General features: G+C 37.6%; 1 long non-coding RNA gene across 1 annotated transcript; it reads left to right on the top strand.

Moving 5' to 3' along the window:
- The first annotated feature begins 2,241 nt into the window (after positions 1-2,241).
- LOC108513527 (uncharacterized) lies at positions 2,242-26,319 on the top strand. Its single transcript, XR_001880926.1, has 3 exons — positions 2,242-2,306; positions 25,398-25,433; positions 26,158-26,319. It is a non-coding gene; the product is annotated as an uncharacterized LOC108513527 (long non-coding RNA).
- The last annotated feature ends 4 nt before the right edge of the window (positions 26,320-26,323 follow it).

Raw genomic sequence — 26,323 nt, 5'->3', positions numbered from 1 at the left:
CTCTAAACAAGGATCCTCTCTCTACCCTGCTCTGGTTCTTGGCAGAATGACTTTCACAGACTGTATCAACTAACTCCCTGTCGCCTGGCTTCCTAGAGGGTTCAGTCCACGGAAGGATAAGCAGAAGATTGGGGCCCTTCCTGGCTCCCTCCCTGCTTGGTCACTACTTGCTGGTGGATGAATTCCTTTACCAAAACCACACCTCCTGTCAGCAGCCACTCTTAAACTCCTATTCTCCCCGGGTTATAGTAGCTGCTTCCTCAACTTGCTTTCTCAGACCCAGGGGTAGTCACAGCTTCCACTGAGTTGCCTGCGCCCCTGTCCGGGATGCTTCATCATTCCTTGCTTGCTTCCTCTAAGCTACCTACACTTCCACAGACAGCCCTTGATTAGATTCTCTTCAGTCACCCCTATTGAGTGTGTCTTCCATTTCCGCTAAGGATCTGATTGATGCACACACAAAAAGCACTGTAACAAGTCAACAAGTCCTAGACAGCCTGGGCGGTGGTCGGGATGGTAAGTTCTATTGGATTTGAGGACCAATAGAAGCCACTATGGACCAGGGAAGGCAGGTGGACTTGATCTGTGGCCTGAAGAGGGGTGGGGTTTAGGTAATAGTTTGGGTAACAGTAAGGCCCTGGGGTTTCGGGGGGAATTTAACAGTGAGTATCCCTGACAAAGGGTGAGAGCTAGCGTATACACTGAGTTTTCACCACTGTCAGTTAGAGTAAATTGATGCACGTAGATGAACATTTGTTGTGTGTGGGAAGCAGAGGATGAGGTTGGAAGAACTGAGTGGGATGAAATCATGAAATGTCTCAAAGAGTGGGGAAGCGCCATGGGGAATCAATGAATATTATCATCATCATAATTATACTTTTTCCAACCTTATCATTTTTACAGAAGTAACAATTATGATACAACCGTGTGACATTTACAGGGTATTCATCATTTTCAGAGCATCTTTATGATGTTTAAGACCAGATAATTGCCTTTATCATTACTCTTTTCTTCCATGCCACCCCAAATACAATTCTGATCTTTTAGATCCGAAAAAAATATGTAAAATAACACTAATTAACTCTCCCTTCTCATGTAAAACACTCCAATCATATGGAATAATTTATTCTGGAGCAAAAAAGGGGACGATAGCCTTACTTTTCTTTTATCAAAAGCTAAAGATTTTTTAAATTGCATTAAAAAAAAGAAAGAAATGTTTCTTCCAGGGCATCAGGAAATGACAGAACAGAGCAAAATTTGGAGGTCTAGGACTGCTTATACTTTTCAACATGGCAGTGTTCAAGTGCTGAATTATTCACTGAAGCCCTGATGTCATTACAGTCCTTCAGGGACCCCAGGACTCCAAATACTGCTGAAGTCAGATGGTCAACAAAAGGTGTCAGAATGATCCATCGAGGAAAACACAGGCAACAGCAAATTGTTCCTAAGCAACGTCTGGTTAATTCTATACAAAAATACAAAGAAGCTGAAAACTGTTTACTCCAATTAGCACTGCAGTGTGGCACAAAGAAAAATATATGGACTTTGCAATTCATTGGCTGAGTTTTAATCTTGATTGTTCCATTTAATATCTGTGTGAACTTGGGTCAGTTTCTTAACTCAAGTGTCAATTTCTTTATTTAGGCAATGGTGATTAACTACTTGACATTCAGGACTCTTTGGGGGAATTTATTTATTTTTATTTATTTTATTTTATTTGTTTGAGATGGGGTCTCACTCTGTTGCTTAGGCTGGAGTGCAGTGGCACGATCTCGGCTCACTGCAACCTCTGTCTCCCAGGTTCAAGGGAGTCTGTCATCTCAGCCTCCCAAGTAGCTGGGATTACAGGTGCATGCCATCATGCCCAACTAATTTTCCTATTTTTTTGGTAGACAGGGGGTTTCACTACGCTGAGCAGGCTGGTCTCAAACTCCTGTGATCCACCTGTCTTGGCCTCCCAAAGTGCTGGGATTACAGGCGTGAGTCACTGTGCCCAGCCAGATATGGCAGAGTTTCTAAGACATTTATGTGGACAGGCCAAATACCCAGCTTTTGTTTTTGTTTTGTTTTGTTTTTTCTTTTTATTGCATTTTAACTGCAATGATTTTCCTATGATACAGACTCACTCTCTGAAACAAACTGTCCCAAGCTGTTTTGTTAAGGGTTCATTGCTCCTGGCAGTTTGGCCTGAAGGAGGCACTGTAGGAGAATTTTCTCCCTGTCGTGAATCACAGCCATGGAATTACAGACAGCTTTCATTTCTAAAGGCCGTCTTGAAGAAAATTAAACCCAAAAGATCAAGAAAGGTAAATAGGCATTCTATGGCACTTTTCTTTAATCTCCTGCTTACAGTTTCAAAGAATTTTGCTCTTCCCTTCATTGGAAGGAGACCTGGGTATCAGGAAATGATTTTAGAACCACAGGTTTCTGTCCTGTGGTTACATAATCCGGAAGGAAAAAACAACATTGCAGTTAGTTTCTCTCTGTGTAGCACTGAAATTGACAATTTCATTAGTAATTCCATTCATTCAATTTCCCTTCTTTCTTTCTTCCTCCCTGTTTGTCTTTCTCTCTCTTTCACATTCCCTCCTTTTCTCCCTTCCCTTATTGTTTCTTGTCCTCATTCCCGGGTGTGGTTTTGTTTTTGTTTTTGTTTTGCCTCTTTGTGGTTAGGATCTCAGTGTGAGCATGTACTTATGTAGAGTACATGTTGATATATTCTTGGGTACTTTCAACAACTGATAAGAATAGCGTTTGTTGTCTTTCTAGCAATAGATTACAGGTGAGAGATCAGGACCAAGCTAGGATCAAAAATTACCAAAGAGACAGGAGAAAAGCCTCCAAAATGAGACATGCATGTTTCTGCCCATCCCAGGCAATGCCAGAGAAGCCTAATCATGCTATCTGGGTTACAGGTGTCCAATGCACTTTTGCACATAGTCAGACATATCCACCAGTATGGTCACAGAGTTGCTCCCTTCTGGAAAATCATAAAAGAATTAATTATTGAGATAATATGGCTGAATAGGTAACCATACAGACTAATGCATAGAATCAGACACGCCAGAGGTGGAATTCCTCCCTGCCGCTTAATATTTTCTGAGGCCCAGTTAGCACCTTTGTAACTAGGAGCAATAATTGTTTAGTACAATGTCAGGCAGCTGGTTAACTTTTAATAAATTGTAATTATTGTTATAGTCCCACCCTGCTTGAGTTCTAGATTTCTGTAAGTGACTGACTTGTAGACCCTGCACATTTCAGAAATGGTTAGACACACACGTCTAACAAAAATATGTGAGCGTATGAATAGTTATTCAATGATATTCCAGTTGCAACCCACTGAAGGAAATCTGCCCGTTTGGAGACATGGGACACATCTAAATAAATTACTACGGGCCCTCTTTCAATGTGTGGATATTTGATTTGGTCTCCAATAATTCTTAAATATTGTTTTTTCTGCACTGGAGCAAGGTTGACTCACTCAACATATGCTGTGTCTGTATCTTATTTAGATATATGTGGTGCTTGAATTTGAGCACTTCAGGGATGGCAAAAGTGGGGTGTTTTTTTTTTACACCTATGGCAGACAATAATAACCAACCAAAATATTCTCTCCTTTTGAGCCCAGACTCAGCCGCAGAGTTCTTCTTAGTACAGTGTAAGGACTGTTGCTTCCAATTGCTTAGAGTTGATAGGCAAGGTGAAATACATTTGTCATCCTTGGATTTCATTCTCAATCCTCTCACAGGTTCTTGATCTCGAATTATGTAAATAAAAAGCTGAATGGAATTAGAAGGCAGGGTTGCCGGCACAGGATTTCACTTTTGGTTTTCTTTGGTCAGGAGAAGCATAGAATTTTGTCATTTGTTCAACAAATATTTATTGAGCTGGACTCTGTATCTGCTGTGGATTCAAAGGTGAATAATGGCAAAGTCTTGGTCTTCATTGGGAAACTCATGAGTCTGCACATTAAGATACCTGGGATGCTTTCAAAAATACCACTCCAATTTCCACGTCCCCTTTTAAAAGCTTTAATAAGCTAATTAGGTTAAGTACCTCACTTATACTGTGTTGTAAATGCCTGTCTGCCAGTCTCTACCACCAGGCTGTAACCTCCTTAAAAGAAGGAACTATAATCTCTTCAGTTTTTTAAAAGGCTAAGGTAAAATTTACCAATAGTGAAATACACAACTTTAAAATGGATAATCATGTGAATGTTTACAAGTGTATATACCCTTGTAATCAACACTCTAATCAAGGTAAACAATACATTTATTGCCCCAGAATATCTTCATGTTTTCTTTTGTCTCTTTCTAGTAAATTCCTATCTCCCACAGGCAACCACTGTACTGTTTCTATCACCATGGGTTAGGTTTACTTGGTTTTGAACTTCACAAAAACAGAATTATACAGCATATATTCTTATGTGTTTGGGGTCATTCTCTTGACATAATATTTTGGAGATTCATCCATATTTTGCATATATTCATAGTTTATACTTCTTTATTGCTTAATCGTGTTCTATCCTGTGAATACACCAAAATAAATATTTATCCCTTCTCCTAGCAATGAAGATTTGGGTTATTTCCAGCTTAGGGCAATAGTAGATGTGAGGGTTAGTTTTGTGTGTTAACTTGGCTAGGCTATGTGTATCCAGATATTTGGTCAAACATCAGTTTAGATGTTGTTGTGGAAATATTTTTTAGAAGTAATAAACATTTAAGTTAATAGGTTTTGAGTAAAGCAGATCACTCTCCATAATATGGGGCTTGTTCTCATCCTATCAGTTGAATGCCTTACAAGAAAAAGACTGAGGTCCCCTGAGAAAGTGGGAATTCTGCCTCCATATTGTCTTCAGATTCATGACTGAAACATTAACTCTTCCCTGAGTCTCCAGCCTGCTGGCTTTCCCTGCAGATTTCAAACTTATTAGTCCCTATAATCATCTGAACCAATTTCTTAACATATTTTTTCTCTCTCTTTCTATGTATATATAACCTACTGGTTCTGTTCCTTTGGAGAGCCTTGACTAATACAATGGACAAATATTCTGTAAACATTCTTGCTCAAATCTTTTTTGTGGGCATGTTTCCATTTCCCTTGGGCAAATGTCTAGAAGTGAAATCCAAGGTCAGCCACTTTACTATTACAAGAAAGTACCAAACTATTTTCCAAAGTGATGTACATGTTTTCACTTCTACCAGCAATATGAGAGTTTCGATTGCTGTCATTCTTGTTAATAGTTGGTGATGTAAGTCTTTTTAGTTTTAGCCATTCTGATAGGTGAATAGTGATAAGTCTCTGTACTTTTCATTTGCATTTCTCTGAGGGCTAATGATGTTAAACAGCTTTTCACTTGCTTATTTGCTATTTGTGTATCTTCTTTCGTGAACTGTATGTTGGAAGAGTTTGTCATTTGTTCCCTTTGTATCTCAACTACTAGCATTTAATAGTCACTCAGTGTATACTGTTTTATGAATGAATGAATGTTATATCGTCTATCAGTGATGATTCCAAAATGGTTATTAAACTTTTGTGTTATTATTTTTAATGCTTATAAAGTACTCAGCAATGGTGCCTAACACATAGTCAACACCCCACAGTTGGTAGCTATTAGTGCCATCCCTATTTTGACTATGAGGAGGTGAGGATTGGAAAATTTGTGTTACTCAATCAAGGTCTAGTTACTAATTATCAAAATTGCTGCTGAAATCTGGACTTCTCAAATCTGTATTTCATGTTTTGAGTTTTTTGTTACCAGTAGCTTGACTAAGTATTAGATTAAGCATTAACTGTGTTGCTTCATTCATTTTTTAACTCTTACTTGTAGCAAACCTGACATGGAAAACAAAATGATGCTAATTCCTTTACATGTTTAATTTATTTAATTCTCACTATAACCCTATCATGAGGAAAATACTATTATTTTTATTTTATAGACGATTAAACTGTAGTATAGACAGGTTATGCAATTGCCTAGTATCTCACAGGTAATTAGAGGTGGAGGCAGGATTCAAACTCAATCATTTCCATACCAATGCCTGTGTGTTTTGCTTTGTTTTTAAACCATTATACTATCCTGTTTCTTATGACAAAATTAATTTTGGACATGTTGATTTTGAGGGGCTCATGGGATAGCAGGATGGGGATGTCCGATAAATCCCTGACACTTAGGAGAGAGTTATAGGAGGATGGGGATATAGAAAGAGAGTGCACTTGGTAACTACAGTGCAAGACCGTATTAAGAAAGTGGTTAAAGTGCCTGAAATATTGGAAGATGGAGGAATTTCACTAGATTCAATGCCAGAAAGTTCCATGGGAGACTACATTTTTAAAATGGACTTAACCTTGTTCACAAGAACAGGTCAGTAATGATTAAATCTTACAGTCTGTTTTTAAGAAATTGTACAATATTTTGGTTGCTGTTTGTTATTCGTATCTAAGACAGATGGACCTAGGTTGCCTGTCTAGAGGTTCTAGGAGCTCACAGTTTCTCTAAAGACCCCTTTTCTGTTTACTAGAAACCCTATGCGCTCTCTTCGGGGCTTCTCAGGCCAAGCTGATTAATCCTTCCTTCTGCTCAAATTTCACTCTTCTGAAAAGGGAGTTTGAGGAGCAGGGAGTGAGTCACTAGCTCCAAGATGGCAGCAAGGAGCCCTGGTGTTAATCTGTGTTATCTTAGCTCCTACAGGGTGAGTAATCATGCCTGGCCAAATCTCACTGGGGAAAACAGGTGCAAGTTTCCAAAGGAAGGCTTTGTGACCATATGGAATAGGTGTTTAGCTGAAATCCAACCTATATTTACTCCTTGCAACAGAATACTTGAAGAACCATGGTTTACAGGAACATACAGGTTCCCTAAAAACTTATCTCTTCCATGATGATGGAAACACAGCAACGTACCCAGCCTGGACCTGGGGACTATCTTAGCTTCTGAGGGCTCGCACAGCAGGTCTAAAAGCCAAAGCCTGCCTCCTGACACTCCAGAGAGGAAGTATGTGACACAGAGCGACTAAGCCAGGCCCTGCCCACAGGGTTGCACACATAAACATGTTTTCCAAGCCCTTTATACACTCAGCAGGGAACACACCGTTCTCTCTGGGAGGTTGCCAGAAACTTATAAGAGAGTCTGGTCAGTGCCAAGAATAGACAAGCAAGGCCTCTCTCCTGCCTCGGAAGGGAACACTGTGTGGTGCTGAGTTGTTACTGCCCCTTTGTGCTCCTCTAGCTTGCCTAAAGCAAGCCTGAAACTGTTTCCCTGCACTGCTCAATCTCTTGATCAGTTGAAAAATTATTGCTGGAGGTCGCTATACCTGTTTGGGCACCTGTAATCTTGTTGTCCAAACCCAAATGCAAATATTTTCCTTCTGCTTGTATTTGTTTTGCATCTCAGAGACTCAGGCCATGGATCTTTTAGGTGGAACCCGAGGAAAATAATCAACAAATTTGTTCATTTGCCCAGGAAGAGTCTGAGTTCTTCTGTTCCTCGTTAGCTCTCTGCTTTAGCTTCAGCAAGGATGGCAAAGGTTACTTGAAATTCAGCCAGTGCAGGCAATGTTGAGAAAAAACTTGACTCTTCTCTTTGATGTACAAGATGTCTCTCCAACCCCTTCGCCAAAGTTTTCTTAAATCCTTGGTGTCTTCAACTTGGCCCAGCTCTAAAATTAAATATTTACCATGTTTTTTCCTCTATAATAATACTGGGAAGAATCAACCATCCGTTTTTAAATAAAAGTCTCGCTTTTGTCACCCAGGCTGGAGTGCAATGGCATGATCTTGGCTCACTGCAACCTCCATCTACCAGGTCCAAGCAATCCTCCTGCATCAGCCACCCGAGTAGCTGAGACTACAGGCGCATGCCACCATGCCAGGCTAATTTTTGAATTTTTAGTAGAGACAGGGTTTCACCATAGTGGCCAGGCTGGTCTCGAACTCCTGACCTCAGGTGATCCACCTGGGTTGGCCTCCCTAAATGCTGGGATTACAAGTATGAACCACTGTGCCTGACCAGTTTTTAAATAAAACACTTTAAGTGAGTTATTCACATATCCTTTGTATTTATATAGGGTACAGATTTTTTGTTTGAAAGCTGTTTGAATCGTTCTCCAAGTTTCTGAGACTCAAATGCTTTTTTGGCATATGAAATTGCCATTAATCAACATGCATTCATAAGGTATCAATTCCCTGAAATGTAGGTATTTAGTCCATTCCATCCATCCCTCCATCCCTCCATCCCTCCATCCATCCATCCATCCATCCAACAATTTTTGTTTGAAGTCCCTAAAATAACCAACCATCCTTTATATGACTGAATTTGAGAACCTATGGCAATTAACAGATGATAAATGGCACACAGATCCTTATTGTTTATTAAGCAACTGAAAATAGAAAGGCTCGGGGGGAAATGATGCTTGTAAATGTTAGAGATTTTGCCGTGGAGAGATTTCACCAAACATATGCAACTACAAAATATAGAACGTCAAACCCAGGCACAATAAGTTCATTCTGGGCTTAGGACCTGCTAATTGGTTTCACATGTGTGTGGAACCAACCCAGGACTGGATTCCAATATGGGGAGAGAAATGAGGTATTTCACTGAATGTTATGACTGAGTTAGACTGAAGGAACTCTTATATGACGCTGCACTATGACTTTAATCAGCATTAGTGTTAGGATGACATTTTGCTTAGAGGGATATTGATGGTAATAAAGAAAAGTGGCTTTACTCCAGTTCACCATTTCCTAAGCATGACCGTGAGCTATTCATTCACTTTATGTAGTCATTTAGTAAATATTTATTGAGCCCTATATAGGCCAAGCACTCTGTGAGGTGATGGAAATTCTCCTGCTCTCAAAAAGTAACAGTAATTATTATTTGCCATCTACCTCCCTAAGGCATAACCATGCCCATCTTTCAGAGTTGTGTGTAATAGGATACTAAGTGAATTTTTTTGTTGTCTCGTAGTTGTCTACTTGGCTCCAAAGTTAGAGACAAATAGGTGAAAATTAGGGGACAAATAGATGATTGGTAAACACCGATCATTAAGAGGCAAATTCATTCTGCTACTCTGCTTACCACTGTACTCACTAATCTTGAGGGGACTATTGAATTGTAAATATTCAGCCTCAGAAAGGGTTCTGTGTCTTTTCATTTTACTCTTTCTCAGTGCTCCTTATGCGTAATCCAATGGGGTATTCCAAGGAAAATATTTTTAATGACTGGGGGGTGCCTGCAGTAAGTTGAGCCTGAAATCTCGTTTTTCAGTTGGATACCTACTCATATCATGGATCTGTACTATTCCTTTTGCTTACTCCAGCAGTAGGAAAAAAATATAGGGACAGAACTCAGGACAGAGAAAATGAGCAATAGGGCAATGAGGCACACTCCCATTGTCTGGTAGAAAAGAGATGCATGAGTCTTCCATAGGTCAAGTAGATAGGACAGAGGTACCAGGCTTGAACTATTGTGATGCAAGTCCATCCTAGACTGTGACCTACTAAGAGAAGAGACCCCCAGCAGCAAAAGCTTGTAAGGTGAGTTATGTAGGAAACTAAGAGAGACTGGAAGAGGTCTACAGGGGCTGATTTCCTATGAAAGGAGGTTGTGCAATGAAGAGACTGCCTGCTACATGGAGGACAGAGGTCACAACAGCAACTGGTAAGCAAAACATTTCTGTTGCCTTTTGAGAATTCTCTCTTCTTCCTCAACATAGAAAAGGGCTCAGAAAATGCAAGAGGGAGGGGAAAGAGTTAAGAGTAGCCTCCTCTCCCTGCCACTGTATCCTGGGGAGGAGATGGACGTTTGAATTGGACAAGAAACTGAAGTGGATGGCACTGGATTGCATATTTTCCAAACTAAAAAGTTCAGAAAATTGGCATTTGCAGGAGAAGCCATGAAGTCTTGGGAATGGGAGATTCGACAGAGCATGTTACAACCACAGTAGGAGAAAAATAAAAGCTTCTCAGGTTTGAACCCTGCTGAGTTCACAGTGTTCAATAAGTTGCTGACAAATGTAAAGTGCTTAGACAAGTAGGTAGTGCTCTACAAATGGTAGATATTATTCTGGTCACCTAGAGAGAATAAATGTTCAGAAAATGTCTACATATGTTTCAAAGAGCGAATAAGATATTCAATTTGTATTTTTTGCTTTAGATAAAGCATAGTACACTTATTATGCCTTCAAGTCTTCATTTCCCCACGAAGGAAGGTTTTCTGTGTTATTTGACTATATGCCTTTTGCTGCACTGGGCATTTGCCTTTTTTGACCTTTTATGGACAGTTGCACTTTACCCGCCAGGGATTGAGGAGATTACAAAGGTCATCTAACTATCTAATCTCGTTTCCAATTTGGTTAAGATAAAATATTATTTTATTACTGGAAAAATACTTTGTTATTAAAATCAAAGTTTCTTGTGCTGGTTTGCATACAAAGTCATTTCTACATGCTAATAACACAAAGAGGAGACTAGATGTGGTGAAGTAGAAGACACAGGACACTGGCTTTGGAGCCAGGGGACCCAGAGTGGCTCCCAGTAATGTGATATTTTATGCGTTTTCCAACCCCATGCAGCATCCATTTCCTCTCCTGTAAAATAGGAATTTTGACAAGGACCACACTGAGTTATTGTGAAGAGTAAATAGATGATTATAGAAAACATGTCACACAGTGCTAGGCACATAGCTGAAGCTTGTCCTGTTTCCAAGATTACAGAGTCAGAAGACACCCCTAAGAAGAATAAGGTACTGTTGTGCAGAAGGAAGGCATTGGGAAAGTCAAAGAACACCAGAAGTAGTGAATTCAACATTCATTTACACATTTGACCAAGGGTGGTGATCATTTATGCAGCAGTATTGAGGTGATCCATAGAAAGTCATGATGACACTATTGAAGCAAAATCACAATATTGGTATTTTCATATGTATCTCATGATGTATATAAATACTCATATTAACACCCATTGTTTAAAAACTGTTCAGAATTCAGAAAAGTTTAAAAAATCATTTAAACTAAATATTACATATATTGACTATAACTTACATTTCAAAATGTAAACATTAACCATCTATTATCATTATAATTTGAATTATCTGGATAAAAAGCAATAAAAAAGTACATAAAATAAAGTAAACATTGTATAAAATGAAGAAAATGAATCCTGAAAATTGAAAACGAATTAAATTGGATTTTCTGGCAAATATGGTCTTAAGAACAATGTGTATCAATGGTGTTATCTTTGATGATGAGCCTCATTTTGGGGCAAAATCTTCTAGCCACTAGAAACAATGTCCATAATTTACAATAGACAGAAAACAGTGAAGAGACAAAAGCAACTAAGTCCAAATGTCTTCCTCTGGAACTTTTATTTACAAATAATTCCATCTCTTCGTGATAGTACAAAGATGATCTTTTAGAAATTTTATTTCTATTAAAGACTACAATATTTTATTGACAGCTGTAGTTTTTGTTATTAAGGCCCAGAAGTCAGCTTATTGGATGGCTGGTTCTTAGCTTTTGCCTTCCTTAAAACAAAACAAATCCATCAGACAGGCGAGAGCTTCTACCACTAAACGCTGACTGTTTTAGCTATCAATCTGATACCATTGGAGGCAGCCTTATATTGAGAGTAAGACGGACTCCTTTTTCCTTATAATTCTCTTTTAGGGAGGGCCTATTTAATTAAATATTCAGGGAAAACTTTTTCTTTTTTAAATCTTGTTTCAGGAGGTAGAACTAGGGTGAATTTAATGTGGGAAAATTTGGGTTACTGTCCCAGTTGTCTTCGCTTTCTAGCTCATAAGGCCTCTCTTTTAATGCTGGGTTTAACTCTCTGGTACTTCTCAAAGCAGAAATAATTCATGTCTCAGGTTTAAAAAGTATTAAAATAATGATATCACACTAACAAAATATTGGTGTTTGGGTACGTAAGAGTATGTAGTATGATCTACTAGAGTTCTAGAATGTTGAAAATTGATGGTGCAATTGCTAATTAAAATTATCTTGCTCAGAAGATTTTACTCTGTTCAACTACACTTTTTAGAGTAACTCACTTTGGTTTAAGGCACCTGTTCTTAGGATCTCCTTAAATATATGAATATTGTCTTAGGAATTACCCTTTTAGTCATTAATAACTGGGCATAAATCACTTATCAGCCAGGCAGTCAAGAACAGGACCCAGAACAAGTCTTTTTCTTTCTTTCTTTCTTTCTTATTTCCTTAGGCTGGAGCAGTGGAAAGAGAGCTATGCACAAGGATGAGGAGAATATTTCTGATTGTGGGACAGGACCCTGGGGAGGGAGGTATAACAGACTGGTCTTGGAAAGCCTGCAGCTGCATCAGGAAGGCAAAGCATGCTTGGAAAAAATGCTGACTGAAGTCAGGCAGAAGCTGGAGGGTGGGTGGATACCTTGTCTCCATAACTGTATCTACATTGGGCACTCTCTTCTTGCAGAGCCTTTGCATAAGTGCATCTGAGAAAATAGATGGCAAAAAAAATAGCCTATGCTGTGAACAGCTCAAGGATGGGGGAAAATCATGCATAATATGTGCTAACTATGTGAAGAAAAGCACAAGTTAATATGATCACAAAAATATTCAGAAAAACATAGGGTGAAGGAGGTAAGATAAGAAGTAATGAAATAGTGAAGTGTGGGCTCCTGTGCAAGGGAATATCCTGAGACAGATTTTTGAAGAGAAGTTGGATGTGGGCTGATAAAGAGGAACTGTCACTCCACATTGAGGGAGTGGTCTTTGCAAAGGTGGTAGCTTAGCTTGGATTCCTAAGAAAAGAGTGTGAGGTTCATTTTACGAGCACAAGCTTTATTGTGGAGTATAAGTCCAAAGAAGCAAGTGTGACAAAAAAGGAAGGACAGGAAACAAAAGGTCTTGTTATTGAGCTCTGGTTATAGGAAATTTAAATGGTTACTCAGTTACACTGAACATCTCCAGAGAGATTCATGAATTCACAGCATCTTAGAAAAATTCTTTGGTGGGAAGAAGGGTGAACAATCTACCTACTGGCTTCTTTCCATCTCCTGCTTCATGTGCCTACTTGACCTAACAAAGTGTTAACTTGCACATCTTCCCTCCAGACGGCTGCTTGGTTAGTAACTAACTCTGACTTAGTTACTGGAGCTGCTGCGGTTTCTGCTGTGTTGCGAGGTATGGAGGCCATGTCAAATCCTGTTTTTTTCTCCCCAGGATTTGCAGGGAAGGCTGCAAAAACCAGGGTGAGGATGCTGAGTCTTCTGAGTTTCATGGCCATTGAAATGGCATGAGTCAATCAACTATTGCTGAGCTCCTCTGATCAGGACTGTGGGCAAGCAACAGTCCGGGGTTGAGGGCAGATGAAGCCCAGGAGGATCTGAGGAAATGTACAAGATAGGTCTGGAAGAGTGAGGAAAACGGATGGTGAAAAACTTAGCATGTCTAGAGCGATTGAGGCCTCAACAAATGTGTAACTTAGTGTATGTAGTATTGGAGTGACATTCTAGGAATGGCCAAAAGCTAGGATTTCATAGGCTGATTTGGGTGAATTTGAAATGTGTGCCCATTTTGTTGTGCTTATTATGACTGATCCCATAGTTTTACCTATTCAATGATCATCTGAACTTGCTTCTTAAACAGCTAAGCCTAGAAAGCTAAAACTAGCACTTTTCAGACTTTAATGAAGTTAGAGTTCTGGATATGATTCAGGTTCTACCGAAGAGATGTATTCATGATAACTGAATTTAGAACTGAAGGAAGTGGGGGAGAGAAGCAGGAGCTGTGATGGCAGTAGTTGCTGGGTATGTGGCCAGCAGCCACTATGGTACTTCCTATCATGGCAGAGTCAGCTGCTCTCAGGGGTGCCCAGTTGTGTGGTGTGGCTTTGGACATTTTTCCTGGATGCTCAACCTAGAGACTGTTTATGTCTCAAGTGATTTGTAAACCTTTTAATGCTCTGTGAAAAAAAAATTAATCCCTTTTGCCTAAACCAGTTAGAGTGGATTCTATTCTGAGGAAATGACCATTAACATAAAATTTTTTAAAGGTTTGCTGGAGAAGTTTGGGTGGGGGGCGGAGAGAGAGAAATATAAAAATAGAGATATAAATAGCAAAATGGAAGGTGGAGCTATTAATTCTGGCTCTTAGACAGTGGGCAACTCAGTATCCACAATTATTAAACCTGATTGTTCCTCTCAGTGCACATTCATATAGATACCATACATGAAGAATATAGAAGAACCCTGAAGGTATCCAAATGAAATTTGCTTCCCAGTCATCATTAAACATTTAGAGAACTTCAACAAAACATGTTGCATGTTAAGGACTTTAGCACCTAAAAATGAGGAAAGATGCAGCTTTTGATTTTAGACATCTGTTGTTTTCAAGGGAAAGCCTTCTGTATCCCTGCACACTTTAAGCAGGTAAATGTTAGGTCGCTGTATCAGCTCATGGACTCGGCATAACTTCTGATGTCCTTCTGGCAAACCTTGATCCCTTATTGCATCATGTGACCTCCTCTCCCCCAGCTCGAGCTCTGCCTAGTAGGTAAGTAAAAGGTCATTTTCAAGAAGCTGCAGTTAGATAAGTAAAGAACAACTTGCATCTAATTTCATATTTTATCTGAAGGTGTGTGGAAGGCAATAGACCCAGAAACATTAAATAACTGGTTTACATCTAAATGGTTTTGACTAAAACATTAAAGCTAGACCTATCAAAGGGCTCAACAGAACAAAAGTGCTTCCCTTTAAAGAATTCTGTGTCCTTAGGTTTATGGTAGAAATGGAGTTTCTTTCAATAACTTTAAGAGGAAAATTACTTAAGACTGGTAACTTAAGACTGAAGCTATGTGAAAGAAGTAAAGGTGACATTTGAAGTAATCAATTATCCAAGAGGCTTTTTAATAACATTTCACTGATCAGTCTTGATATTTCTCACCAAAAGCAAGGATAGTTATTTGCAGAAGTCTCAACCCAAAGTAAACTTATATTGGCTATGCTGAAACAATTTAAAAGATATGAACTGTTTTCTACCTCCTTACTATGTTAAGTATCATCAGCAGCATTCATATTACCTGGGAAATTGTTAGAAATTCAGTCTCAGGCCCCACCCTAGACTTACTGAATCAGAATCTGCATTTTGACATTGCCAGGTGATTTTTAAGCACATTAGAGTTTCCGATGTCCTGTTCTAGATGCTGTAAAATTATTCATAAGGTCACTTGCTGAAATGATTCCATTCAGCACTTAATATGTTATGGCAAATGTCCATTAAGGATCAGCAAATACTTATTTGTGTCCATATTAGTGATACTATTATATGGGTTTTTAATTTATGTTATAAGGATTATTAATTTAGTCAATATTTGTTCTAATAAAGGGCTCTGATTTTTTTTTTTTTGAGACGGAGTCTCGAGGGCTCTGATTTTAAACCATTTTATCCAGTAGTTTTTCTTGAGCTTCCCAAGGTGGTGAACAGTCTCTGTTTTCTTCTTATATGTTCTTGTAGCTAATTGTTTTAATCATCTTTTTATTGTTACTTCAGCCTCAATGATGGGGTTACAATTTAAGGATTCTCAAAAAGCCTTCTAATATACCCTCAGTGTGGTCTGGCAGACTCTGTCTACCCAACAGCCATTTCCCCATTCTTCTTTGTTTATAGAGCCACAGTTGGCTTGTGTTATAATGTTTTTAGTCCTAGTCTAAGAAAATCATGATGATCTTATGTTCCTTTGCCATACACTCAATTTTTCATTTTTGTTTATAGCTGAGGGTGATCACATGACTGAGATCTGACCAAAATGGGATTAAAATAGAGGCTTATGAGAAAGTCTTTGTTCCCTAATAAAACAGACGAGGGCGAAAACGATAGCTTATTGGCTCATGTGATCCCTTCTTTCAGCCTACACACAGACAGGATGCTTGGTGTGCTACGACAGCTACCTTGAAACCATGAAATCGTAAAAACAGGGACAAAAAGTCAACTTACTGAGAATGGTAGAGAGGAAGACTAGGAAGACCCAATTCCTAGTGACAGGATTAAGTCACTACTTATATCCTGAACTCTGTATTCAGAGTTCAGAGTTCAGGTTTTGTAAAAACAAAGCAAAAAAAAAAAAAAAAAAAAAGAAAGAAAACAGAAACAACCCTATCTATTTGTTATTATTAATTTACTTTGCTATTTGCTGCTGAAAGTATTCCTAACTCTTATAAATACGAAGGACTAAAGAACTTACCGCCATCAGAGATTTACTCTGTAAGAGAGTATGGTTGTTGAATACGTGACTAGTCTATGTAGTGAGGCAACACAGAGTGGAAGAATATCTGGGTTTTGTTATTGGCTCCTGTACTTCGCAGCTGTGTATAAAGCACACGTTGCTTTACAGAACTTTGACTCTCTATTTACAAGGTCAATGTCAATTCCTAGTGCCTTTTTTTTTCTGGCAAAAGGGAAATGGGCTAAGTTCTAGGAATTTTCCCTTATGTAAGTATATGAGGTTTTCTAAAACTTTCTAGGGAGTCAAATATTTTCCTTGCTATTGGTTGCTTCCTATAAATTAGGTTTAATCACAGTATATTCCTATTAGCAGGATTTTGATTTTAAAATGGTGATTTTCTTTCTCTTTTGGGGATGAAAAGAAAATGAAAGCTTTAATGATATTTTCTTTCAAAGCAACTGCCTTATTTTCAAGATAAACAAAATACTATGCTAAATTAAGCCCAATTTTCTGAAATTAGATTTTAAAAGGGATTTCAAAAGCCACATCTAAGTCTTTTGAGGAAAATGGAAACATTATAAGAAAAATAACAAAGTAACACTTGTAGTATTTTAGGTCTAGTAGACTTTAGGTAAAATTTAATGCACACTTTTCAAACTGGTTGACTTTAATAGTCCACAGACATCCTGGCTGAATCCACCAAGGTTTTTAACCATTTGAATTTGTTACCAGTAGTTCATTTTTTCTCATCTTACCTTACACTGTCTCCATACCCGGATGTGCTTCAACTCAGAAGCACTGGAACTCTCTTGATACCAAAGTTGTGTTATGGTATGTGATAAGGTTGATTATGGTGGGTGTTATGGGTTGAATTGCATCCACCCCAAAAGATGTTAAAGTCCTACCCTCCAGGATCTGTGACTGTCACCTTATTTGGAAATAAGATCTTTATAGATGATCAAGTTAAGATGAGGTCATTGGGGTGGGCCTTAATCTAATATGACTAGATTCATATAAGATAGACATAGAAACAGAAGGAAGAGAAGGTGGTGTGAAGACACAGGGAGAGCACTGTCAACAAGTGAAGTAACTCTTCAGGCTTCTGATGCTAAGAGAGAGAGACCTGGAAGACATTCTCCCTCACAGCCCCCAGAAAAAATCAACTTCTCTCATACTTTAATTTTGGACTCCAAACGTTCAGAACAATACAGTTCTGTTGTTTAAGCCACCCAGTTGGTGCTTTCTTATAGCAGTCCCTGGAAACTAATACAGTGAAGGAGGACCTCCATGATTACATTCTGAGAGAGGAGCTCCTAAGCATTGCAGCATGAAAACCAGTGCTTAAAAGCTTAAGCAGTATTTTTCAAAATATTGACCTTTAAAAAAATACATTCAGTGGGAACTGAGATAGGAAACAAATCTGAATGACAGAACACATTTCAAACTTTCAAAATTGTGTCTTCCTCTTACTGTGGGTCCTTACTCCTGAATGAAGTTCATCACACCTGGCTTCATGTTGCAGAATATTTTTTTTTTGATGCCTGCCTTATCTGACTTCCAGTCATGCCCTGGAATTTGAGTGTCTCTCAAACGTAAAATAAAAAAACATATTGTAAAATGTCTATACTATGCAAAGTAATCTACAGATTCTACATAATTTCTAACAAGATTCCAAAGACATTTTTCACAGAAATAGAAAAAAATCTAAAATTTATATGAAAACACAAAAGACATCAAATAGCCAAAACAATCTTGAACAAAAAGAACAAAGCTGGAAGCATTACACTATTTGATTTCAAAATGTACTGCAAAGCTATAACAATCAAAACAACATGGTCCTGGCACAAAGAAAGAAATATGGACCAATGAAATTGAACAGAGAGCCCAGAAATAAATTCGCCCATTTACAGTGTACTGATCTTCAACAAAAGTGTCAAGATCACACAACTGGGAAAGGACAGTCTATTCAAAAAATGGTGCTGGAAAAACTTGATATCCACATGCAGAAGAATGAAATTGGACCCTTATTTCATCCCATATACAAAAATCAACATAAAATGGATTAAAGACTTAAATGTAAGATTGGAAACTGTAAAACTATTAGAAGGAAACCTAGAGACATTGACATTGGTCTCGGCAAAGATTTTTGGGATATGACCTCAAAAGCACAGGCAACAAAAGCAAAAAGAGATAAATGGAATTACATCAAACAAACAAAAAAAAAAAGCTTCACAGCAAAAGAAGCAATCAACAGAGTGAAGAGAAAACCTATGCAATGGGAGAAAATATATGTAAAACATACATCAAATAAGGAACTAACATCCAAAATATATAAGAAATGCAAACATCTGAATAGCAAAAAAAAAAAAAAGTTAAAAAGTGGCAAAGGATCTGAACTTTCTCCAAACAGACGTTTCTCCAAACAGAACATATGAAAGGCCAACAGGCATATGAAAAGGTGCTCAACGCCACTAATCACTGGGGAAGTGCAAATTAAAATCACAATAGATATCTATCACCTCACCTCTCTAAGATAAGCATTTGCAAAGATGTGAAGAAAAGAGAACCCTTGTAGGCAGTTGGTGGAAAGGTACATTAGTGTAGCCTTGGGGAAAATAGTATGGAGGTTCCTCAAAAAATTAAAAATAAGACTACCATATGATCCAGCAATCTCACTTCTGAATATGTATCCAAAGGAAATGAAATCAGTGTGGTAAAAAGATACCTGCATTTCCATATTCATTGCAACATTACTTGCAATAGCTAAGATAGGGAATCAATTGATGAATGAATAAAGAAAATGTGGTATACATAATATAATGGAATATCATTTTGCCTTAAAAAGGAGGAAATCCTGTCATCTGCAACAAGCTAAGTGAAAAAAACCAGGTACAGAAAGACAAATACTGTACGATCTCACTTACACGTGGAATTTTAAAAAGTTTAACTGATAGAAGCAGAAGGTAGAATGGTGGTTGTCAGGGCTGGGACTGGGGGTGGGAGCGGGGAAGCAGGGAATGGGGAGTTATGGTCAAAGACTACAAAGTTTCCTTTTTTTTTTTTTTTTTTTTTTTTGAGATGGATGTCTCGCTCTGTCCCCAGGCTGGAGTGCAGTGGCCGGATCTCAGCTCACTGCAAGCCCCGCCTCCCGGGTTCACGCCATTCTCCTGCCTCAGCCTCCCGAGTAGCTGGGACTACAGGCGCCCGCCACCTCGCCCGGCTAATTTTTCGTATTTTTAGTAGAGATGGGGTTTCACCGTGGTCTCAATCTCCTGACCTTGTGATCCGCCCGCCTTGGGCTCCCAAAGTGCTGGGATTACAGGCTTGAGCCACCGCGCCTGACCGACTACAAAGTTTCAAATAGACAGGAGGAATAAGATCTGGTGATCTATAGTACAGATTGTGATTTTAGTTAATAATATTGTATTGCACACTTGAAAGTTGCTAAGAGAGTAGATTTAAATGTTCTCATCACCAAACATGAGAAATATGTGCAGAAGTGACAGATGTATTAATCTGATTTAATCATTCCACTGTGTATACATATATCAAAACATCATGTTATACACCATACATATATACAATGTTCACTTTGCCAATTAGAAATAAAAATTATTCATATAAAAGAAAAAGAAAATTAAATAAAATAAAATAAAATTCAAATTCATAACCCAAATTTCCCTAGACCTCTGCCTCCTCTGCATATAACATGTTTGAGTCTCGCCTAAACTCAAATTGGACCTCCACAGTCTTAGCAAAACTCTTTTAGAAAGTGCAATAATATTTCTTAATAATCTGTCCCAGGTTATCACTTACCATAAGAAAATCCTTTTTTGAATTCTCCTTGAAACCATAGTTCAAAACAAATGTGTTTGTTCTGGCATTATTTTTGGTAGAGAGAACTATGTGATAAGATAAACCTTAAGATAAATCTATGTCTATTGGGGATAAAAGTTTTAAGTTATTCTACTCTTCACAAAATAACCCTAGTTCTTCTAATCTTAAAGGTTTGCGCTTTCAACTTTAGTTATTTGAATTTTGGGGAAACGATCCCTCATCAATTTCTCCATATTAAGATTTAAATCATCAAACTGGAAATGAATTTTTTACACATCAAGTGAAAATAAGTGGTATACATTTTCACAGGAAATTTTCCCACAATAAAATTTCTAGGTAGAAGTTCAAGTCCTTGTGCCTGAGCTCCTTAGATTAAAAAACATAGCAGTTATTTAACACTCCTTTGAAAGAGAAAGTATGAAGACATGGTGAAACTATTTTGCTTATCACATTAACATTCCTTTGAAAAGAAACAAAGAAAATGACATGCGGTTGGGAATTCTTCAGTTTAGCTCTATAGAGATTTTTAAAAATGTTTTGACTTTCAAAGGCACTTTTATAGAGCTATAAAATTGCCTGTCTCCTCTCCAGGTTATGCTGTACACAAATGCAGTTCTAATTTTTATCAAATGCTCCTTTGATCATTCAGCTTCTTTGTCAAACTCAGTAATGACTTACAGTGTTTCAGATCATGTCTACACTTTTCAAGACCCTTGATAATCTGCCTCCATCCTACCTATCCCACATTCTATTTCACATTTCTCTATAATAATCTTTGTTATTACCTTACTGCCTTTCCCTATCCCTGTCAACTGCAACACATATGGGTTTGCATATAAAACACAACACACACACGCCCACACACACACACACACACACTCTTCATGCATATTCTGACCCTGGGACTTTTACTTATGCGTTTTTCCTTTTTCTGATGTCTACATATGTATATTTTTTTCTCTTAGCAGCATCTAAACTTCTTTAAAAGTCACCACAAATTCTACTTTCTTCTAAGAAGCTCCCCTGATGACCGTAACCTACATTATGCATCCACCTTTTTTTTTTTTTTTTTTTTTTTTTTTTAAATAGGGTCTTTCTCTGTTTCCCAGGCTAGAGAGCAGTGGTATGATCACAGCTCAGTGCAGCCTTGGCCTCCTGGGCTCAAGCAATCCTCCCACTTCAGCTTCCCAAGTACCTGGAACCACAGGATCATGCCACCATGCCCAGCTAATTTTTATTTATTTATTTATTCATTTATTTTGTAGAGAGAAGATCTTGCTGTGTTGTCCAGGCTGATCTCAAACTCCTGGCTCAAATGATCCTCCCATTTCAGCCTCCCAAAGTGCTGGGATTAAAGGCATGAGCCACTACTCCTAGCCCACTTTCTTATTTATGTTACTTATTTAGGGTGATACTGTCCGAGACTTGCCTAAATATCATGTTATTGTGTGTCTTTTTTCAATGAACATATAAACTGTGTTGCAAGTTTTAAGCTTCCTTTCCACCTCCCACAGTCCTTCCTGGGCATACAATGGAGCATAATCAACAAACATTCAATTTCAATAGCCCTCTTTGCACCTGTCTATAGAGTGCTGCAGCAATGACTCAACGCACAGCACCCCCACGAGGAATCCTAGCTGCCAAAACACCGGAACTGTTGTATGGGTGTCTACACTAGAACCCTGGGAATCATTCTTGATAGTTTACTTCTATTTACCAAGCATATCCAGTCAGTCACCAAGTCCTTTCAAATAAATGTTTGGAACACATACTTTAAAAATTGACATACAATAAACTATACATATTTAAGGTGTGAATTTGGTATGTTTATATAACCATCACAACAATCAAGAAAATGAATGTTTCTACTACCCCAAATTCCTCATACTCCTTTTTACTCCCTCCCATCCACTTTTCCCCCACCATCACATCAACCACTGATGGATCAGGTTCTCTCACCAAAGATTAATTTTCATTTTCTAGAATTTTATATAAACGGAATCACAAAGTATACACTTTTCTTTGTTCTATCTTCTTCACTCAGTGTAATTAGTTTTAGATTCATCCTTGAATTGTGTATATCGATTATCTTTCTCTTTATTGCTGAGTCATATGTCATCATACAGATACATAAAAATGTGTTTATCTATCCACCAGTTGTTGGGCAATTCAGTTGATTCCTACTTTGGGATACTATTGGAAAAAATAATATAAACATTCACATATAATCTTTGTATAGATATATTATTTTTTCTTCTTCTGGATATCTGGAAAAACTAGAATATGTGGTAGATGTATATTTAACTTTTTTCAAAAAAAAAACTACCAGACTATTTTTCCTAAGTAGTTGTATATTCCCACCAGTAGTACATCAGAGTTCCAGTTGCTCCACATCCTTGCCAGCAAGTGGTATAGTCAGACTTTCAAGTTTTAGTCATTCAAATATGTATGTAGTGGTACTCCTATTTTTTATTTGTGCTTCCCTAAAGACTAATAATGTTGAAAGTGTCTTTATAACATTATTTGCCATCCACATATCTTTGTTTATGAAGTGTCTAATCAAATTTTGACTGGCTTTTAAAACTGGATTATATGTTTTCTTATTGCACTTTGAGAACTTTCTATATATTTTGTATAGAAGTCCTTTAACATATATATAATACACAAATATTTTCCAGACTGTAGCTTGCCTTTTATAATGTCTTTCAAAGAGCATAAGTTTACAATTTTGATCAGATCTAATTTATAGTTTTTTTTTTTATAATAGATTGTGCTTTTGTGGCATGTCTAAGAAATCTTTTCTAATCTAAGAATGCAAATATTTTTCTTTTATGTTTTCTCCTACACGTTTTATAGTTCTAGATTTATACTTAGGTCATTGATCTATTTGGAGTTACTTTTTGTATATGTTGAGATTGAAGTGTACTTTTTTCCTATATGGATATTGGATTGTACCTAGCTCATTTGCTGACAAAACTATCCTTCTTTTGTTGAATTGCTTTTGCACCTTTGTCAAAAATCAATTGTCTGTATATGTGTGGGTTTATTTCTGAACTCAATTCTCACCAATTGATTTTTTTTGTCTTGATGCCAAAACCACATGGTCTTGATTACTACAGCTCTATAATAAATCTTGAAGTCAGATACTATTACTCTTTCAACTATGTTCTCCTTTTTCAAATTTGTTTTGGCTCTTCTATATCTTTTATATTTCCGGAGGAATTGTAGAATGAGTTTGCCAATTTTCACTGATAAGCCTACTGGGATTTTTATTAGGATTTCATTGAATCTAAAGTGTAATTTGAAGAGAATTGATTTTTTAAAAAATAATAAGTGCTTTGATCTATAAATATATCTCTATTTATTTGCATCATCTTTGTTTACTCTCAGCAATGTTTTGTAGTTTTCAGTGTACAAATCTTTCATCAATTTTATCCAGAAGTATTTTATGTTTTTTGATACTACCAAATGGTATTTTATTTTAAAAATTATAATTTCCAATTGTTCATTGCTAAAATATATAAATCTGATTGTTTTTTCATGGCGATTTTGTACTTACAACATTGTTAAATGCACTCGTTGTTTCCTGCAACTTTTTTTGTGGATTCCATAGTGTTTTCTATATACATGATCACACTGTCTGTGAAGAAAGACAGGTTTACTTCTTCTTTTCCAATTTGTATGCCTTTTTTCCTTTTTTTGTGATTCATTATACAGATTAGAACATATAACACAATATCAAATAGTAGTGGTAGGAGTAAACATCCTAGCCTTCCTCCTAATCTTAGGGGCTTTTCAATTTTAACTCTAAATGGTCACTGAATCCTTCATCTCCCTCCGTATTTATCACTACTGTCTTATCTGGGTTACCTTATTCAGTCATCACAAACACCAAACAGAGCTCCTAGTGCTCATCCTGGGTACTCCAACCCACCTCCGATTTCTTCCACGTGGTGCAGCCAGAGTGGTATCTTCAAAACTTAAATCTGATCATCAAAACCCATGGATAGATTCCTATTACTTTTCTGATAAAGACCATTGCTCTTAATTTGGTTGACTGGGCCACTTATGATGGAATACCACTTAAAATATCTTAAAATTTCCCTCTTGTCCCACTCTGCATCTTAACCACAGCGCATTGGCCATTCTTTTCTTTTCTTTTTTTTTTAATTTTTTTTTTTGAGACGGAGTCTCTCTCTGTCACCCAGGCTGGGATGCAGTGGCGCGATCTCGGCTCACGGAGTGCAAGCTCCGCCTCCCAGGTTCACGCCATTCTCCCAATTCAGCCTCCCGAGTAGCTGGGACTACAGGCGCCCGCCACCTTGCCCAGCCAATTTTTTGTATTTTTAGTAGAGACGGGGTTTCACCGTGTTAGCCAGGATGGTCTCGATCTCCTGACCTCGTGATCCACCTGCCTCGGCCTCTCAAAGTGCTGGGATTACAGGCTTGAGCCACCGTGTCAGGCCACATTGGCCATTCTTAAGTTCCTCTGACTCACCATGATTCTTCCTGATTCTACCTCCTGGCCTAGGGATATGTGATCCCCTCATCTCAGGAACACTTTCCTCAGTGTCTGCTTTACCTGATAAGCCTCTATTTCTCCTTTCTCAGAGAAGCCTTTGCTCAATCCCAATTACTAGGTTAGGCACTCATTTGTTTAAGATCAAAAGAAGCTGTACTTTTTGTTTTATAATTTTGAAGACTGAAAATGTATTGAAATAATATTATTTGCTTTGCTCTTATCTCTATAGAAATTTCTTCCCCTGTCCCAGTCAAAAACATAGTCAAGCTTTAGTGGGTTTTTTGGCTCAAGGACTTTTATGTTGTTGAGTTAAAAGAGGAGACACTAGGCTGGAGAGCTTGAGCTCCCTTGTTTAATTTTTTAAAATAACCTTTTTATTTTAAAATGTTCAAGATTTACAGAAAAGTTTTGAAGATAGTATGGAGAGTTCCCAAATACCTCATGCTCAGTTCCCCAGTTATTAACACTTTACATTAGTGTGGTACATTTGTCATAGTTAATGAACCCAATATTGATATATTGGTATGTTATTGATATATTATTGATATATTTATCATTATTAGCACAACTCCATGTTAGTAACTAAGATCTGAGTCTTAGGTGTGTTCATTGCTACTGGGGTATCATCATTTCAGAGACGACAAAGCAAGAAAATATATGTGTATATAATCACATGTATATATACATATATTTATGAATGTTTTTATATTTCCATATGTATCTTTTTATATACTACACTAATTATGAGTTCATAGTTATGTTTCCAGCTCTAATCCATTATCACTTAGATCATTCTAACCTTTTCCCCTTGCTTATCTATAACTTTCCACTTCAACAGTGAGAAACCTGGCTTCCATATCTGTCATCCATAAATGTAAGTATTTAATTCCAGTACACATGTGCACTGGTTGCAGAATAGAAGCAACTTTATCAACTAGAGTACAGTGCTTATGTGCAATTCCTTTTGCCTTTAGTCTTAAGACTCCTCTCATTTCCAAAATCACTTAGGTCAGCACCTTTTCCCCCACCCTCTTCAGTGAGTTGGTACATACATTAGTAACACACATTCTTTTCTCATATTCTGTATTCCATTCTGGGATCTCTCTGACTTTCTAAATGATTTTAAAAGTTTGCATACATTAAGATTCATTCTTTGTGATGCAAAGTTCCATGATCTTTGACAAATGCATTGTGTTATGTATTCACCACCACAGAATCATACACGATAGCTTCACTGCTGTAAAAGTCCCATGCTTCACCTATTCACTTTTCCATGCCTCCGTTCTGAATCCCTGGCAACCACTGATCTGTTTACCATCTCTCAAATTCTGCCTTGTTCATATATCATATAAATAGAATCATACAGTGTATTGACTTTGAACTGGCTTCTCTCATTTAGAAAAAACATATTTAAGAGTTATCCATGCCTTTTAACATTGGCTTGAGTGCTCGTTTATTTTTATTGCTAAATAGTATTCTATACATATTCCATCTTATTAATGTATAATTTATTGATCAATTCACTTAATGAAAGACATTTTGGCTACTTTTCATTTTTGGTGATCATTAATAAAACTGCTATACACATTCGCTTACAGATTTCTGTGTGGACAGTTTTCAACTCACTTGGGTTAATACCTATACCTAGAAGCATAATTGCAGGACTGTATGGTAAGATTATATTTAACTTTAGAAGAAATTGCCAAACTGTCTTCCAAAGTGATTGCAACAGGAGAGTTCCTGTTGCTCTGTGCTTGGCCAGCA

This window comes from Rhinopithecus bieti, unplaced genomic scaffold (assembly GCF_001698545.2).
Source record: "Rhinopithecus bieti isolate Rb0 unplaced genomic scaffold, ASM169854v2 scaffold_31127, whole genome shotgun sequence".
In the NCBI taxonomy this organism is placed as follows: Eukaryota; Metazoa; Chordata; class Mammalia; order Primates; family Cercopithecidae; genus Rhinopithecus; species Rhinopithecus bieti.
The sequence above is the reverse complement of the archived record's forward strand: the minus strand, read 5'-3'. Positions and strand labels throughout refer to the sequence as shown.